Source organism: Miscanthus floridulus, chromosome 2, assembly GCF_019320115.1.
Source record: "Miscanthus floridulus cultivar M001 chromosome 2, ASM1932011v1, whole genome shotgun sequence".
Taxonomy (NCBI): domain Eukaryota; kingdom Viridiplantae; phylum Streptophyta; class Magnoliopsida; order Poales; family Poaceae; genus Miscanthus; species Miscanthus floridulus.
In genome coordinates, this window is record NC_089581.1 from 68,971,228 (window position 1) to 68,989,026 (window position 17,799).

General features: G+C 42.6%; 1 pseudogene; it reads left to right on the forward strand.

The window, feature by feature from the left end:
• The first annotated feature begins 11,195 nt into the window (after window positions 1–11,195).
• LOC136539064 (perakine reductase-like) lies at window positions 11,196–16,034 on the forward strand (annotated as a pseudogene).
• The last annotated feature ends 1,765 nt before the right edge of the window (window positions 16,035–17,799 follow it).

The following is a 17,799-nucleotide window of genomic DNA, read 5'->3' on the forward strand; positions in this document are numbered from 1 at the left end:
GAGATGCGCATCCTCAATCCTCCTAGTGATTTTCTCATTTTGTCAAGCATAATTCCACGAGTTTGAGGCCTCATCTTCCTTGCTCTTCCAGCAAAGGTACTACATAGTTTTCATACATTCAGATTGTTAGAAAAGTTACATGGATATTAAATAGCTAGTGCAAATTGATTGATAGACATCTGTAAGATAATACTAACCTTGGCAAATTTCATCATTCTATGGGTGGGGGAGACGAGAGTTTGCTGAGAGGGGCTCCTCTTTGGTAGGGCTATAATCATCTGGCCATGAGGAGTCTTTCTTAGGGCTAGGTAGGGTACCATCCCGTCCAATGTCTCTAGTCAATTCATGAACTTGGAATTGATTCCTAGGTCTGAGTGTCGGTCATGATGGAGAATTATATTTACCTAATGCTGCTACCTCCACCCTTTTGCCAGCGGTAGACCTTCAGTACAAACTCCTTGAGAAGCCTATTCTAGTGGTGTTGACCTCACTCGCTTGGAGGGCCTTCGCCCAGGACTCATGGAAGCACTACCTTTGTCCTGCTAGCAGAGCCTCCTCTATGGCTTCTTCGACCTGGACACTAAAATTAGAGATACAAACTTAAGTGGCAAGCATGTACAAATTCCATTGCTATCCAAATAGTAAAGCATTGCATGTCTACCTACCCCCCTCCCCCTCTGAACTAAATACAAGATAGAAACAAGCACCTCAATTGATAGGGGCACTGGCTCATCTTCTAAATCTAAATCTATTCCATCTGTATCATCAAATCCCTCAACTACCACGCCTGGTTCAGGGATATAATCCAAATATTCACCATGTCTACCCTTTGTGCCTGACTTTTTTGCCTTTGGAGACACAGGTTTTGGGCCCACACATATTCCAAGTTCTTCCATCTTTCTATGATTCCTTGCGATTTTTGCATCCCATGCTCGTTCATAAGCGGATAGTGGCTGTTCATCTAGATTACAAAGGCATTTATTAACTAAAGCTTCTACGGAATGTCAACACAATAGAGAAGAGTATGCAAATAAGTGCCTAACTAGTAACTATAGCTTATACAAAAGTCATTAATCTAATAAAGCACATGCCAGCTACACTCAACTATAGGAAATATGTAACTCCATCGCTATCTACATATTCTTGGTTCAGCCACTATAGTAGAGCACACATCATAAAAGGAATTTGGGTACCTCTTCTATCATGTTCACTGGCTTTGCTTTGTCATTGGCATCATCGTCTTGTCATCGCGGTCGCGGAGCTGGTGCGGCCGGCATTGACGAAGGGGTACCAGATCTAGCTCTAGCTAGGGATCAAATCTAGTCAGTTGTGATAGGTGTCAAGCTAGGTAAGGGAACTGGATCTGGCTTGTACCATCATCAAGGCAGTCCTTCTGCTAATTGAGCTATTGTCGATGAATCGAAGGGGCTCTGGCTCCGTCTAGGGTTCATAAATGTATGAGAGAGGGTGCCGCTGGAGAGTGGAGAGGGAGTCGAGCTACTGTTCTGATGGAGCCTAGGGTCCGGAGCAGGGTGGCAGAGGGGGTGGCGAAAGAGTGGAGAAAGAGGCCATAGGACTAGGATTTGGAGCTGGAGGAGAGATGATGCGGCTAGAGAACGGAGATGGAAGCAGAGACGGTGACTCTTTGCACTTTTATGTGTCCATCATATTACCACAAATGCCCTAGTCTGAAATCGATGGTGTGGTAAACCTATTTTCCGCACAGAGGGCAAAAGAGAAACATCTAATTTTTGGCACGTGTTGGCGGGACTGCTCGGTGCGGTACGAAATCAAATTTTTAGGGTGTGTTGGTAGGACTACTCAGCGCGGTGCTCAGCAAAGACTAGAATTTATTCCATGTTTTAATAGGAAATTAGGACCCTCCAAAAGGTAGGGCAGTACAGCATCGATGAGACCATTCGGCCCCTGCCTGGGTCACAAACCCTGATACACAACACACTAACATAGCAGGGCTCAGCAGCCATGTACCACATCGTTAGGGCATCTTGATGGGCAAAAAGCACAATGGCCATCTACCGCATCAAACGCGCCTACCCGCAAGGGATCGAGCGACAAAGCTCAAATAAGCCAAGACTACAAACCCGCTCTCTGATGCGCACACATATCAGCGCTTTCACGATCACTTCATGATCATAAAAGTGCTCAAGGGCTACTGACGGGGTAATAACCCCAGGGTGTCACAAGGCACTGATTAGTTAGCAAGCCACATGGCCCGTAGTACACCAGTTAACGAAGGCCCAAACAATTGAGGCCTAGCTAAGTAGAGCAAACCAGGCTAGATGCTAAGGCTGAGGTTATCCATGACCCTTTCCTCATGCCTTAGCCACATGGCGCTCGAAGGGATCATGACCTCTCCCTCGTCACAACCCCTAGAAGGGATGGGGGAGGTCAAGCCTAGCCAAGCATGCCCACTTTGACAAGGATAGGCATGCCACACTGACCTCGCAAGGGCCAAGGAGATAGCAGTCACCTTGGACCGGTCGCCACTCATGTGCCACATCGCACAGACAAGATAGTATTGCCCTAAAGCAATGACGATAGGTACGACGACCATCGGCCAGACATGGTCCGATAAGATGTAGGTATGATCTCACCCACTTCGGGATGGAATTCACAATGGGGGCCTTGACTTAAAGGCCATCCAGGCTGGCAGGAACCACGACCCTGTTGGTATATCTTAACGCATATAGAAATAATCTACAAGTGCACAAAATTACCGTTGTAGCATTTCACCTAGGAGTATTCAGGGTATCGTATTTCCATGAGGAACGGAGGTGTAAGAGTCTCTTAAGCTAGTTCACCTAATGATAACAAGAAGAAGGATAGCTCAGGTAGCGAGGTTTTCTAAGGATAGAGATCCTAAGCTAAGATAGCTTTGCCACTATATACTTACTTTGGGCACCAGAGCGCACCTAGTCTGCCAGGTGATACTGGCTTGTAGCCTACGTTGAACCTAGATGTGGGGGAGTATGAAGGACGGATAGGGTTGTCACCACCTGTCGCCTTCCCCTCAACCATAGGGAACAAGGCAAACGAAGATAGCCTCTAGCCTAGACACCACATCTATGCTGTCGACTACTACTCTAGCATCGATCAGGGTTATCCATCTCTATCAGGGCCCTTTACTAGAGTATTCGTCACAAGAATGAACAACAAACCCGCAAATAAATAATGAACAAGACTAACTTAAAGTAGAACTCACCACCAAAGATAAACACGAACCTTATACTCCAAGTACTATTCAGAACATAGAGGTACAAGTGGAGAGGAGCCGATGATTCTCGACATTCCTTTTGCTAAGTGTACAAGAGGCCCCAAGTACACAAGTGGAGGTAGCCGACAACTCTGGTACTTCTCCACTATTACTCACTCACTCCCCACACTAGAACTAGCTAGAGAACTAAGATATGAATGGAGCTCTTCTCTTCTTGTCACATTATGGCTCTCTTGTGTTGTGTTGTGTTGTGTTGTGGAAGCCCAAATGGTGTGTGTGAGAGAGGGGAGTACCCCTCTATTTATACAAGGCTCTAAGGCGGTGCTCTGGCTATTCTTGGCGCAAAGCCCCGGGCTGCATCGCCTTAGCATGGAGCCATGCCACCACCTATTGAAGGTGAGGCTAAGGAGCGTCAGTAGGGGGCCGGCCACCCCCTAGGACTGGGCGCCCCTTGACTATGCCCCCCACCACCGCCTTCACGTGGCAGACCATGGGCTGGACATGGTTCACTGCTCCATGGGGTTTTGCCCCGGTTGAATTAATTTGATGGGCGTCTTCCTTGTTCTTTTGCGCAAATTAGTGTCAGAAAGCGCCTTTTAGTGATTTATTCAATGTATTTGTGTTTGTGACCTGCAAAATAATGTTCTCCAAATACATGTGGAACTTGATTAATAGTAAATGCATATATGATTAAAATTGTTAATTTCTCCTCTTTTTGTGACTTATTTTGCGGTCAGATTTGGTCGTTAAGGACCGCCAACAGAGCCCAACGGCAGGGATTGTGGCCCCTCGCTCCTCAAGACAACCAGGCAAACAACAACTAGGGGCAGCCACCAACTCCTGTACAACACCCTAGGAAACCAGGAGACGATGACAAAGACCACAGCAGAGGCCACATCGCATAGGATGGTTGGCAAACTACCATCGAGCATATAGTACCACCACGGCCGTCATAGTAGCATCATGCCACACCATGCTATTATGTGGCCACAAGACCATGACAACAGCCACACCCGGACATACACCATAAGACTACGTAGCTTGCAAGCCAAGTTAGATAGGCCCTCCATCTAGATCATGACCCTTCGGTTGGGAGAACCTCCTCCATTGTATGCGCCCTGGGCCCGAACTCCATATAAGGGTAGTCAGGGCACCCATCTCAAGGAAGGAAGACTCTCCTACTCATTCACTCATTCTCCATTGTAGCAGGGCTCCTGAAGCTACCTTTCGGGTTGCCCATCTCCTAGCTCTAGCTCTTCTTCCTCTTCTACCATTCTTGCACCCCCATTGTAAGAACTTTAGAGCATTCAAGCGAGGAACACGCACTCGATCATCTCTGAGACTAGACATAGGGCTCCGGCCTGAACCAGTATAAATCCTCATGTCTTTTGGATGCTACCATTGTCTTCCTAGAACAGCGCGGCAATCATATAAGTTTACTAGTCTGGTTTACAAAATGCCAACAAGTAGAATGAGAGTTTGCTCAGTAATGAGATCACTGAGGAGGAAAATAATCTAACAAAGATCCATCAGTGAAGTCCACAACTCATACCAAAGTGCAACTTTAACAACCATTAATAGTTTTCATGGTACGACCTTATCTAAATTTAGAGTAGCACCACATAGATATATATAACTCAAACTAGAGTAGTAGTTAATAGAGCCATAACCATTACAATTCCAGCTAAATCAAGTCTAACCATTACACTTACAATCAGTACACGACCTCAGAGCTTCTTCCATAGGAGACAGATAAAGATTAAGAGGACAACAATTACAATAGTTTTGAAGGACAAAGAAGGTGGAGCAGCTATTGGGTTTTGAAGGTGGAAGTCATCATCATGAGCTAAGGGTGGATTTGAGTTGGTTCTTGACTTGAAGGCAGCAATTCCTTCTTCATAGGAGTTGTACTTTTTATAACAAGCACCACAAAACCTATGAACTTGTTCCTAGCAGTCAGGCCAGTTGTAGTAAACTCCTGGCTCATGACCATTGCACACAACATAGCAGGGACGACAAATCTCAAATCTGCACAACCCGAACAGGCTGCCTCATTTTCACAAGTAGAATGTCAGTGAACAAGTGGTAGTGATCATCATTGGTATCAGTAGCAATATGTGCAGCTTAGACATTAGTGGCCTTAGTCATGTGAATGATGGACACAAAGCATTGATTTGCTTTCGATGCCTTTATCTTATTTGGAACCAAATGGATAACTTGGTTGTCAACAAGAAGACATAGAAAGCAAATATATAAGTTGCATCCTAATACATCCAATAGCCATGTAGACATCATTGGCATAGAAATATGGCCTCAGATATGTTACAAGTTCAAAATACCATAAGGACTCAATAGTGGCACTAGAGCATATGAAACAGAAATGTAGAATCAAGCAAGTACTGGACAGAAAAAATAGTTTAAGGTAGAAGCGAATGACCTGTTTGTTTGCCTAGACAGTTCTACAAGTGACACACGCCGGTAGAAAACCAACCAGTGCCACCCCTTAGTTATTTTCATCATCATTGGCCTAACTAGATCTGAAACGCTATAATGTTTCTTGTATATCTCATGTTCAAGCAAGGACCAAAACAGTGAAGTGACACAGAAAAAGGCAAGAAAGGAGACCTGCGGATCGGATCTGTTGCCTCTACCGCGACACACGATGGACACGAACGCCAATGCCACCACACTCCACTGGGAAGACCTACCACCTAGCCTCCAAAAGGACGTCTGAGCCACCATAGCACACTGAGGATCCTCCGTTGTCGCCGCCGCCGCAAGTCCTATGGGCACAGATTTGTTTCCACTTGTAGGGGATATATCCAATATATAAGTCAACCTATCCACACAGAGAACATATACTACTCCAAAGACATGTCAACACAACAAGGCATTTAGCGCAATGGTGAAGATGGTCTATTGCTTGCTCTGGGTCCCAGGTTCGACTCCTAGCTCTCATGATTTTTTGAGTTTGAATTTATAAAACCCCGGCGGCAACAAGTGACACGTAAGTCGTCGGGTCCCACAAGTCGGATAGAGATAGAGAAAGGTGCCATCGGGTCCCACAAGTCAGATGGAGAAGGATCCACAAGCACAAGTGACACGCAAGTCGTCAGGTCCCACAGGTCGGATAGAGTTAGAGAAAGGCCCCACAGGTACACGTGACACGTAAGCCATCGAGTCCCATAGGTCGGATGGAGAAGGGTCCCACGGGTACACGTCGCATAAAGAAAAGATCGAGCAGAGACTTTTATGATGAATTGTAAGCGTCACGAATGAGTAACTGCAGATCCCACAGGTATACGTCAGATGGAGAAAGTACCGTGTGGAGATCTATGACGAAGCATCGTCGTTACAGATTGAATATTGTTCGTCACATATCAATAATTAGTTCAATAACGAAGCCATGTTTGTCACAGTTCTGAATAAGATAGTCACATATGAGCAGGAACAGTCGCGCGAGTGATGTGTGACGAAACCCTGTGCTATTCTATGATGTTTTTTGTGATGATACCCGATTACGTCATAGATAAAAGGGGTTCGAGGATCGTCACCGATGATCTATGACGAATCCAAAATTTTTATCATAAAAAACGATTTTTTATGATGGTTTCGGATTCGTCATTATGATTTTCGTCATAAAAGTGGATATTTTTAATAGTGAAAACCTTTGAATATTTTTTGAAAATACTAACTCAATGCTAAAGGTGTTGATTGTCACACAGGGTATCATTTGGAGTTAGCATATTTAAAAAAAAGATTTAAGAGATGGACTAGGTGGGGTGCTTCTGCACTCTCCAGATTAGCCTAGCGCCCACTATAGTAGGGGCCCTAGAGCTTAGGTCGTCCCGACCAGCTTGGTCCGATCGTCGTATATATATTGACTTTTCACACGAGCACCGAAAAGATCTAGTAGTCTCTAGAGTGGGACCACCGGAAGTTAAGTTGGCAGTCATGCACAATGTGTTCTAATAGCTTTGACCTATTGTTCTAGTGGTCACCGTAGAGGATGGCACCAGAGAATAATTCATGTATGTACATGTGGCAGCAATCGGCCAAAGAAGCAATGCTTGCGAAGTTTTGGTGACGGTGGATGGCAAAATATATTATTTTGAAGTCATAACTCGACCTCTTTTCCCAAGTTTAGCACAAAATAAATACAATAATGGTCGAAATTGATCAGATAAATCTAAGATTTCGCGTAGGGCCACGATTTTGGGCATGCATGCAAAAAAAATCAACCTATTTGGACTATGGGTAATGTACATGCTTCACAAAGTGCCTGCGTCATTTTGACAAGCCCTAACTACAACTCCTAGGTCTCCACATGACTTGTGCATTTTGATCTCGTATGTTCCTCAAACTTTTTCTCAAGCTTGTGCAAGCCACGGAGTGAGGAAACACTAAATTTCAGATTTTCTGGAGGTGTTTTGCTATTTTCTACACTTTAAAGGAATTTCTGCATGGCGGAACGCCGTAATTGAAGGTTGAACTAGGGCTTCTCCAGAAATGATCCGAAAAATTTTTATATTGGGTCTCATATGTCCAAGAGAATCAATTTTAGTGATGGTGGATGGAAAAATATATTATTTTCAAGTTATAACTCGACCTCTTTTCTCAATTTTAGCACAAAATAAATGCAATAATGGTCGAAATTATTAGATAAATCTAAGATTGTGCGTAGGGACATGCTTTGGGCCTGCATGCATGTAGGCATAATATATATGCTTTTACAAAAGTGGATACCTCATTCCTCGTTGTCTTCGGAGCGATAGAAAGACATGCATCGGCTATACGGACATCACCCTTTTCTCAAAGCGTGCCGTTGCACGTGGGTCCACGAGCACGTAAAGACGGACGATTAGAACACATTCACACCACACGTCAAAATGGCATCCGTCAAGAGGATTATTAGAACTTAGAAGCGCCCTTAGGTCGGGAATTCTCGGAGTGTTGAGAGTGTAGTTATACATCAATGTGTCATGCATAAGTGGTAATATAAACTGAGAACATTAATGCCATAGTTTAACAATAATCTTCACATGTTTTTCTGTTTTGGAGATAGGGGTTAATAAACAAAAGACACCTAGTTATATAAAAACTTTTGTTATGCATAGCTTAATGCACAAATTGATTTTACCAATAATTTACATAATATATAGCCCCCACCACCAGATTCATCACAAAATTTCACGTAGCTCAGTGGTAGAACTTGCGCTTCTAAATCCTGATTTCGAACCTCCGCCAAGGCACTGGATCGGCTTACTGAATCTTGGCTGAAATTGGCTGAAAAAACACTGTTCTGGCTGAAATATTGTGGGAGAAAAATACTGTTTTGGCTAAAAAAAACCAAACAAGACAGATAAGCCGAACGGGGCCTCTATGTAATTTCTGGCTGCGCGCTGTTGCGCCTGCTTTGGGCCGCCTCGCGAGGCCATCGTACATGCGCGTTGGGCGACGTCGGGCCTTCGGTGTATATATGAGTACGATTCCCACTGAGCGCATCTCTTTTTCCCCTAATTTTACCAAATGCTGGGCCAACTCGAGTGATGAATGGGCCACGCCGACTGGATGCTGGGCAACTCGAGTGAATGAGCAACGACGAATTGAATGCTGGGCCAATCAATAAATAAAAATACTTAAGTGCACAATTAGATAAATAGAACAGGTAGCTCCAATGGTTAGATATTTTGCTACTTTACTACAGGTGCTGGGTTCAAGCCCCACATGCTACAGAATTTTTTTTGTTCCCATCCACACCATATATATGAAAAATATTTTTAGTTTTGCCATATGCATCATATACATGTAACAAAGTAACAAAATTAATTTATTCAAATAGTTTTACAAATCGTCTTTTGGGTTTGATTCTCTTTGTAATTACATTTTTTATTTTTCTTTAAACTAAATATTGATAGCGGGCCTATTATATTGTTTTAGGCTAACTAGAGTATGACGAATTTAAAATCATACACTGTGACGATCCGGATAAAACCGTCACGAGTTAGCAGGCCAGGAATATCCACTGGTACACAAACCATGACGAAAAATAAATTATCGTCACAGATTGCGTTTGTTAGTGACGATTTGTAAATCCGTCACCAAGAATCCGTCACGAATTAACAAGTTTCTTGTAGTGAAATTGTCATCTGCTAGATAGCTTGGAGTTGGTGGCTTTGTTGAAAGACTGCGTGTAGTTGCGCGGTTGCTCCAAAGACAAACTTGTTTGGGGCTCTTATGCTCGTCCTCGCTAGAGGAAGGTGAAGAGCTGAGCAACTCTAGTGGATTGGAGGATTGTCAAGTGCCTCGTGATCGGTTGGCTCGGAGACTAGCTCTCATGTCAGAACCTACCTTGTGGGATAGTTGAGTTAGCGGAGAGCTGTGATCCTTGAACTTGCCTCACATGGAGTAGGTGGGTCACCAAACCACAGGATAACATCATGTGTCACCTTCCCTCGTGGTTTTCCCCATCTACACTAGCTTTTTACACGTGTTATCTCTTGTTAGTGCAGTTGCTAGTTCTAGTGTAAGCTTGTTGTTTAACTTTTACATGTGGGATAGTTCAAGAGCTAGTGTTATATGTAGGGATGAAAACGGTCGGGAATGGTTGGGAAAATGTCTTAACCATTCCTGCTCCTGTATTTTTTGGCCGGGAACGGGAACGGGAAGGCTGGACGGGAAAATGAATCCGGTATTACGGGATATCAGGAACGGAATATTTCGAACGGGAACGCGTCGATTACGATCGGGAAGCGGTAACACAAAACAAAAACATCGATATATGTAACCACTAGAAACAATGAGCTCGATACAACAATAGCAACCATGCATAATCTATATGCAAACAGTGAGCTCGTCAGAATATTTATGCAAAGAAAACTACAGAACTACCAAAAAAAGAAAATGGAAAAGAAAAATGAACAAAGGCCAAACCTTGTTGCTCCTGTGCTCCATGCGTGAATTCCTGGGCCAAGCATGGAATGATGGGCCACACGCTCCTTGCCTCCTCTCTTCCTGGGCCAAACCTTGCTGCTCCATGGAAAAAACGGGAATTTCCCGCGGGAGGTTTCCCGGACAAATACAGGATCCGCTAATTCGATCGGGAAATCACTCTAATCGATTTCGATACCGGATTCGTCGAATTTTCCCGGATCCGTTTTTCCCGAGAAAATGATATCCGGTCGGGAATTCCGGTATTCGGTGTCGGTCGGTACGGGAATTTCCCGTTCCCGCTTTCATCCCTAGTTATATGCATATTTCAAGTTCCCGCTTTCATCCCTAGTTATATGCATATTTCAAGATCAATGTGAGGCTGTCATGTGGATCTAATTATATTATAAGTCATTGCTATAACACTAAGAGAAGTTGTCTTAGATCTCGTAACCAACTCTTACTACTGCGGATGCCCTTACGACGAATTAGGGGGTCTCAAAAATACAAAATTTATAATGATACAGATCTAATTAGCCCTATAGAAGGAAAACAACAAGATTTTCAGTGTCGGGCCGGAGGCTACTCTGAGCAGTTGATCATCGATCGAACGGACCAAAATTCGAGTAGAATCTGCCTGCGGTTACATAGCAAGTATCTGAAAGTGCCGAAGGCCAAACAGTCAACGCAATTGCCCCCAGTCCCCAGTTCCCCACTCAGCCACTCTCCCCGTCCGCAAATCCGTAGATGGAAGGGGACAAAATGCCCAGGGTGAGGCTTGGCAAGCAGGGCCTTGAGGTAAACGATCGCAGCTCCTTCCTCCGCTCATCGCCATCCTGATGCTAATGGTTCTTGAGATTCTCGAATTTGGTACCGATGTCCCCGTAGAGGGGGAAAGGGAAAGAATCTGGTTTGGTGAAGAAAAAGAAGAGCGCAATCTTGCGTGTGTGCTAGGGAATCCAGAATGATTTTCTTGCAATTGGACCAGTTTTGATTTTGGTTTTGATCGATTGGGCTCGTGGGATGTGGAATGCAGGTGTCCAAGCTTGGCTTCGGGTGCATGGGCCTCACTGGAGTATACAACGCCCCTGTTCCTGAGAAAGCTGGGATCGCCATAATCAAGCACGCGTTTGAGGCCGGCATCACCTTCTTCGACACCACTGATGCCTATGGGCCACACACCAACGAGGTCCTGCTTGGAAAGGTAAAAACATTCTGAATCCAGTCCAGTGGTGTTTCATGTTTGTCTGTATCATTGGTCTGGAGCCTGGAGGCTGGTGGAATTCAACGAGGATAGATGAGAATGTTAATGTAGGAGTTGTGTTTCTTGGTGACTATATAGGTGGCATCATCTTATACTATCTATGTTGGCATAATAATATTGTTCTTATTAGTCGGTTAACATTTTTTTTTTAAATGCATTCATCACTGACTACTGACTCCACCTCCCAAGATCTTGTGAGGCAGATTTACAAACTCCACGCCCACCATGCTTTGTCTGCTGGCAAACTCTACAGTTGTCACTGCCATCATATACTTGTTTTGTCTTGCAGTGGTGAAGTTGCAGGGAGGAGAGAAAGTCCCTCCTTTGTAAATTTATAGATGATGTACAGGCAGCTAATGGTAGTTAAATTACAATGTTTTGTTTGCATATACTATTTTGGAATATAAATTAATATGGCTTGATGTACAGGCCCTTTAGGCACATTTGCTTAGATGAGCCAAGCCAGAAGGTGAGATCCTATTATTGTCTCGAAGAAAAGAGATTAAGTTACAAAACCATGGAGACCTTGCATAAACCAAACCTGCCTACCCTTTTATAACAGTGGGCACCCTAACCATTGAGCAGACACATGCTTAGCCATCATTTAAATTGTCAAAACTAGATTGTGCTTGATGTAATCTTTGAATCACGAGTGCACATCTGTGCAAGGCTCTGAGCCCTTCTTCCCAGTATAATGGGAGCTCTGAAAGCTCCATCCCTTTCACTCATGATTTATTCTTAAGTGATCTTACTTACAGATCCTAATTGTATAAGAGATACAAGGCCAGCTGCTTTGTTTCTTTGATGACCCTTTCTAAAATCATTGGATTTATATTCCAAGGTTGTAACTTGTAACCATGGGCTTTGATGATCATTTGGACACTCATGTACCTACACCATACAGTACAGTTTTCAGCTGCATATAAGTAGCATGCTGTGCCTTGTATCAGTGGTTCTGTTCCTCCTTGATTGTATACCTAAAGCACATTGTGATACACAAATTGTATACTTGTCAGTATTGTATGAATATATTTTTGTTGTGCAGACATTGAAAAAAAAAACTAGACCAACCTAGGAGGAACTAGGTGGAATTTTATTAAGAAGAAAATAGGCACCCTCGACCAAGCATTTGCCCATTTTGATACACAAATTGTATATTTGTCATAAGTATCATATGGAGATATTTTGGTTGTGCAGGCATTGAAGCATTTGCCCCGTGAGAAGGTGCAAGTTGCCACCAAATGTGGCATTGCAGGATTTGATGCCGGTGGCATGTGTGTGAAGGGTACTCCAGATTATGTTCGAGCTTGTTGTGAAGCAAGCCTTCAGCGCCTTGCTGTTGACTACATTGATATATACCACCAACATCGCATTGATCAGTCAGTGCCTATAGAGGAAACTGTGTGTATCTGTCGATCGTGAACTATGCTTTGTAGTTTGCATTTCATCCATTCGATATCATCAATGGTTGTGTAGATGGGGGAACTAAAGAAGTTAGTTGAAGAAGGGAAAGTGAAGTATGTTGGCTTGTCAGATGCTAGTGCTGATACCATCTGACGGGCACATGCTGTCCATCCAATTACTGCAGTGCAGTTGGAGTGGTCACTATGGACCAGAGATATAGAGGAAGATATAATACCAGTCTGCAGGTTCATTCCCTCCTTAACCTATATACTTGAATGATGTTGTCTACCTTAACTTCCAGAAACTTTGGCAAGTTATATACCTTAGCCTTCGATGCAATCCCTTTATTCCATTGGAACTTATGTTTGCAGCCTTGATTAGCAGTATTGGTTCTTAACAATTTTATTCACAGTACGTTCTGTTGGAAAATTCCTTATCACTGATTAAAAATAATAATCTTTGAAATATGAGAGAAAAATTATCCTGCTTTTGTTTATGTTATGAATGTACACTACTACTATGCTTATCAGGTTTTTGTTGACTATTGTGAGTATATTTTTAAGTTTATCTACTTATGTATCAAGTGTATAGATCTGGCATCATGAATCTGTCTTATTAGTTTCACAATCAGCAGACCCCAGTTTACATATTATATGGTGCTGAATATTGATTTTACACTGATGCGTACACAATATAGACCGTTAGACTTTTTCAAGTTATTATGCGTTTTAGGAACTTGCTTTCAGTGTAGACACTATTGGCAATGTTTAGATGGTGTTCAATTTTTCTCTTTCTTATATATTGCAAGTCCTAGTTAACTTATGCTTAATTTTTCTGAACTTTGGTTTGTTGAACCTCGATATCATGTGTTTATCTGTTTGTCCTAAAACGCTTTACTTGCATTCAGGGAGCTTGGTATTGGAATAGTTCCATATAGCCCACTTGGCCGTGGCTTCTTTGCTGGCAGGGCAGCTGTAGAGCGTGTACCATCAGAAAGTCTATTGGTAAATGAAATTTACACTACCATAAAGTTATTGATGCTATTTGTTGTGACTTAGTGTATTTTCTGTCCCTCCTCAGTCTAAACATCCAAGGTATACTGGGGAAAACTTGGAGAAGAATAAAGTTCTGTACACACAACTTGAAATGTTGTCTAAGAAGTATGGGTGCACCCCTGCTCAACTTGCTCTCTCCTGTGTTCTTCATCAAGGAGAAGATGTGGTCCCCATCCCTGGTAATGTCCTGACACTGTATGTTAATATTATCATGGTCATGACCTAGTCTTCCTGTGAGCAAGGTCAAACCTTTCGCATCACAAAACCAAAAATTAAAAGAAAATTCTGTCTGCCCAGTTAGGAAGAAATATCCCCTTTTTTCAATTTTTAATGAATTTTAAGAAGTTCCGATGCTGGGATCAGCTATAAGATGTAATATTACATCCATGTGCAAATAAGTAAGCATCATGTGATGTTGTTAAGCTATGAAGCAGAACAATTTTAGAAAAACAAACAGGGCCTATTTATGGTGAAAACACACCTGGTCTTTTCACTGCCCTTCTGAAGTCTGAATCCTGCCTGTAAACACTGATCTGTAACAATCACATAGAAGTTTGAGGTTTATATGTTGAACAAAAGTGGTAACTGTTGGACTTGAGAGGTTTCGCTGTGACTGTGGTGCATTATATTATTGGTCAGGTCTTTGAACTAACTTGAGTGATCTGAACTTGCACAAATTTTAATCTGAGTAGCCTTCATAGATTGGATTAGATTGGTATATATGTATGTAAATTAGAACTGGTACTGTACTCTATAAAATTGAATAATATAATTTAGATGCATAATGAAGATTTTTCTACTCCATAGAAGGTAGATAAGTGTGCACTTTGTGTAACAATTTCAGAAATTGATGCTAATCTGTCCCTGAACAAAGCAATATATTGCAGTAGCTGAATACCAAGCCTCAGAAAAGCAGTAATGTGCCATCCTTTTATACAATGCACCTATTTAGCAGAGTTATCTGAAACTAGCAAAGATCTTCTATCAGATATTGGAAGAAGCATGTCAATTTGACAATGTCTTGCGCAGTTAGGCAGTTAGGCCTGCCTGTCAGCCTTGACAATTACATTTTTTCCTTGTCAATTTGAACAATATACTGCTCAGGTTTTACTTGTCAATTTGAACAATCTACTGCTCAAGTTTTACTTGTCAATTTTACCATCTTAACCCCCAAAGTGCAGTATCGCCGAATTTTCAATAAATTAATTATTTGAGTGATATGAAGTGCTTTTTTGTTATTGTGTTCTTTTGCATACCAAAATATAAATGTACAGTTACATCATCCCTGTCGTTTTACTAGAAAAGCAATTTCCTCGATAACATTGAGACTGAAAGAGCATCACCTTGGCTGTTTCAAACTTAGCAGCTATTCTCTGCTTCAATAAGTGTTGTGACTTGACTCCAGAATCAGATTCTGTGGAGCATACTTTTCTTTTGAGAATATGTTCTTCTAGATTAAAAAAAAAAGAATATGTTCTTCTCATCCACCTTGTTCCCTTAGCGAACTATGTTTGTGCTGCTAAAATAACTTGAAAAACCATAATTTTCTCCAGCTACAATTGCCAGATGTTTGCAGATGTAGCTGTTAGCAATTTAGCATACAGTCCAGTACATTTCATTTTTAGTTAGTTTAAATGCCCCTATGCTTCATATAGAGAAGGAAATGCTACTGTTGATTATGTGATAGCCATATAAGCTATATCTTGTTCTAAAATACCATCCAAGTTATAGCTGATTGTGCGCACAAGTTTTATAACTGCTCTCTGAATCTAGGAACAACAAAAGTGAAGAACCTTGATGATAACATCGCTGCTGTAAAGGTAAACCTGAGCAAGGAAGACCTCAAAGAAATCTCGGGTGCAGTCCCTGCTGATGAGGTGGCCGGGTCCAGACTTCTTGGAGTCCTGGAGCCTTATTCTTGGAGGCTTGCAGATACCCCACTTCCAAAATAGCGAGTTTAGATGCAAATTGTTGAGAATCCTACCATTTAGATTATGTTATATCAGATCATATCTACATGAAACAAATGACTTTTTGTATGCTCGTGAAAATGCATGTACCTGAAACAAGGGATGTAACGGGTGCTCTGTGTGGAATGTACCAATTGCTATAGTTGATCAAAGAAATATGTTGGAGTTGAGCTGATGTCCTTTATGGTGCACTTTGATATACTTTAGTTCCTATATGATTTCTACTGATACTACAAGATGCTTCCTGTACAGAGTTAAGGGCCTGCTTAGAAATTTAGAATGCAGATCTCGAACCGGGGCCTAACTGGTTCTGCTTGATTAGATCAATGGTGCCTTATTTGGTTGTGCACAACTATTTTGAATTTTGCTCCTCCAGATTCCTCAAAAAAAATATTTTTTTGAATTTTGAAAAAAATGGAACATGTCACTTAGTCCTCATTTCGATTTAACTGCATTTTGTTAAAGTTTGCTCATGAGTGGAGTGGAAATAGGGTGCTAGCACATCAAGATAAGGATGTTCAACCCACTGCACGGCTTTTCATCTTAACTCCTGTTGTGTGCCTGTTTCTGTAATGTTATTACATTGGCAGATGTGTGTTTTTACCCTTGCTATTTCCAGGCAATAATCTCCTCTATATATCACCAGAAAAAAATGTTAAACAGACAGTGAGACAGATTAACCTGCACTGTTCGTGCAGGACTTTGCAGATGTTCCAAGCAACAGGAGACAATTTGCAATGCCCAAGTAGGGCTATCTAGCTGCTGCTACTGCTGCACTAGTGTCTCCATGGGCCATATGGGCATGGTGTCCCTTTCAGGAGGAACCTTGGTTGGAGCTGACCAGATTTCGACTGGATCTCGAGGCACAGCGACGCCCATCACGCGCTTCGAGCATCCATCATCCATCGGAGATTGCGCGGCGGCTGCTGCTGATGATAGGGAAGGAGGGACAAGGAACGCGCGCCCACCATGCAAGAACATGTGTGTGGAGCAGCTGGTGGCCGGCCGGCCTTTGGCCTCTAGCTTGGACCACCTCCCCAAATTCTGGTGCCGGGATATATCGTTGCCCCGACTGGTTGCCCGGCCACAGTACCTTGATGAGGTTTTTCGAAAGATCGTACCTTGATGAGTTTGAAAGCAAGGCAGGCAGGCATGCATGAATGAGTCCTTGCATGCAGCCAGCGGCAGGGGATGCAGTGCAGCTGCCAGTCTATGATTGTTGGATGATTGATTGGCTGATTGTTTCATGTGTTATGCTCGATCTTCTGATCATGCTGAAAAATAATCTCTAACAAGGTACAGTGTGCTACCATCCGCACAAAGGTTGATGCAGCTTTCTGAAGCTTCATCTCTGAAAATTCATGGATGTTGAACTCTCTGAAACTGTGTACCAATCCATTTGTCTGCTCTTTGAAGCCCAACAATTTTTTGAACCCTAGTTATGCACTTATATTAGAAGCAATTAACCAAATTCTGCTGATATTGCATATTATGTGTGAATGCAGGGCAGCTCAGGTATTTAAAACTGATATGTGCTTGTTTCCGGTCTGTTAGCTGCATATCAACCTGGTGAGAATCCAAAAGAAGGGCATGCTTTTTGTTAATGCCTGGACTTGATTGCAAAGGGCAAAGAGGCCGGCCAGGAATAAAGAAGGCAAAGCAAACAAAGCAAAAGGACGGGGGGCAATTGGGATATTGAGTGTACTAATTCCCTGGTGTTGCATCTCTCACATGCCTGCAAATGCATGGCTTTTCCTCAAAAGCCTGGGGTTCAGTATATGCAGTTGCAGCATGCCTGTCCTTGGGATGGATATAATCCCAATCCCTAGGTTTATTCCGTCCAAACTTTATACCCTTTATCCACATCACTCATCAAGAATATTCTAGCGTATTAGGCTTTCCATCTTTTGCGTGCCTATCTTTCGCAAAGCCATTTAGGTC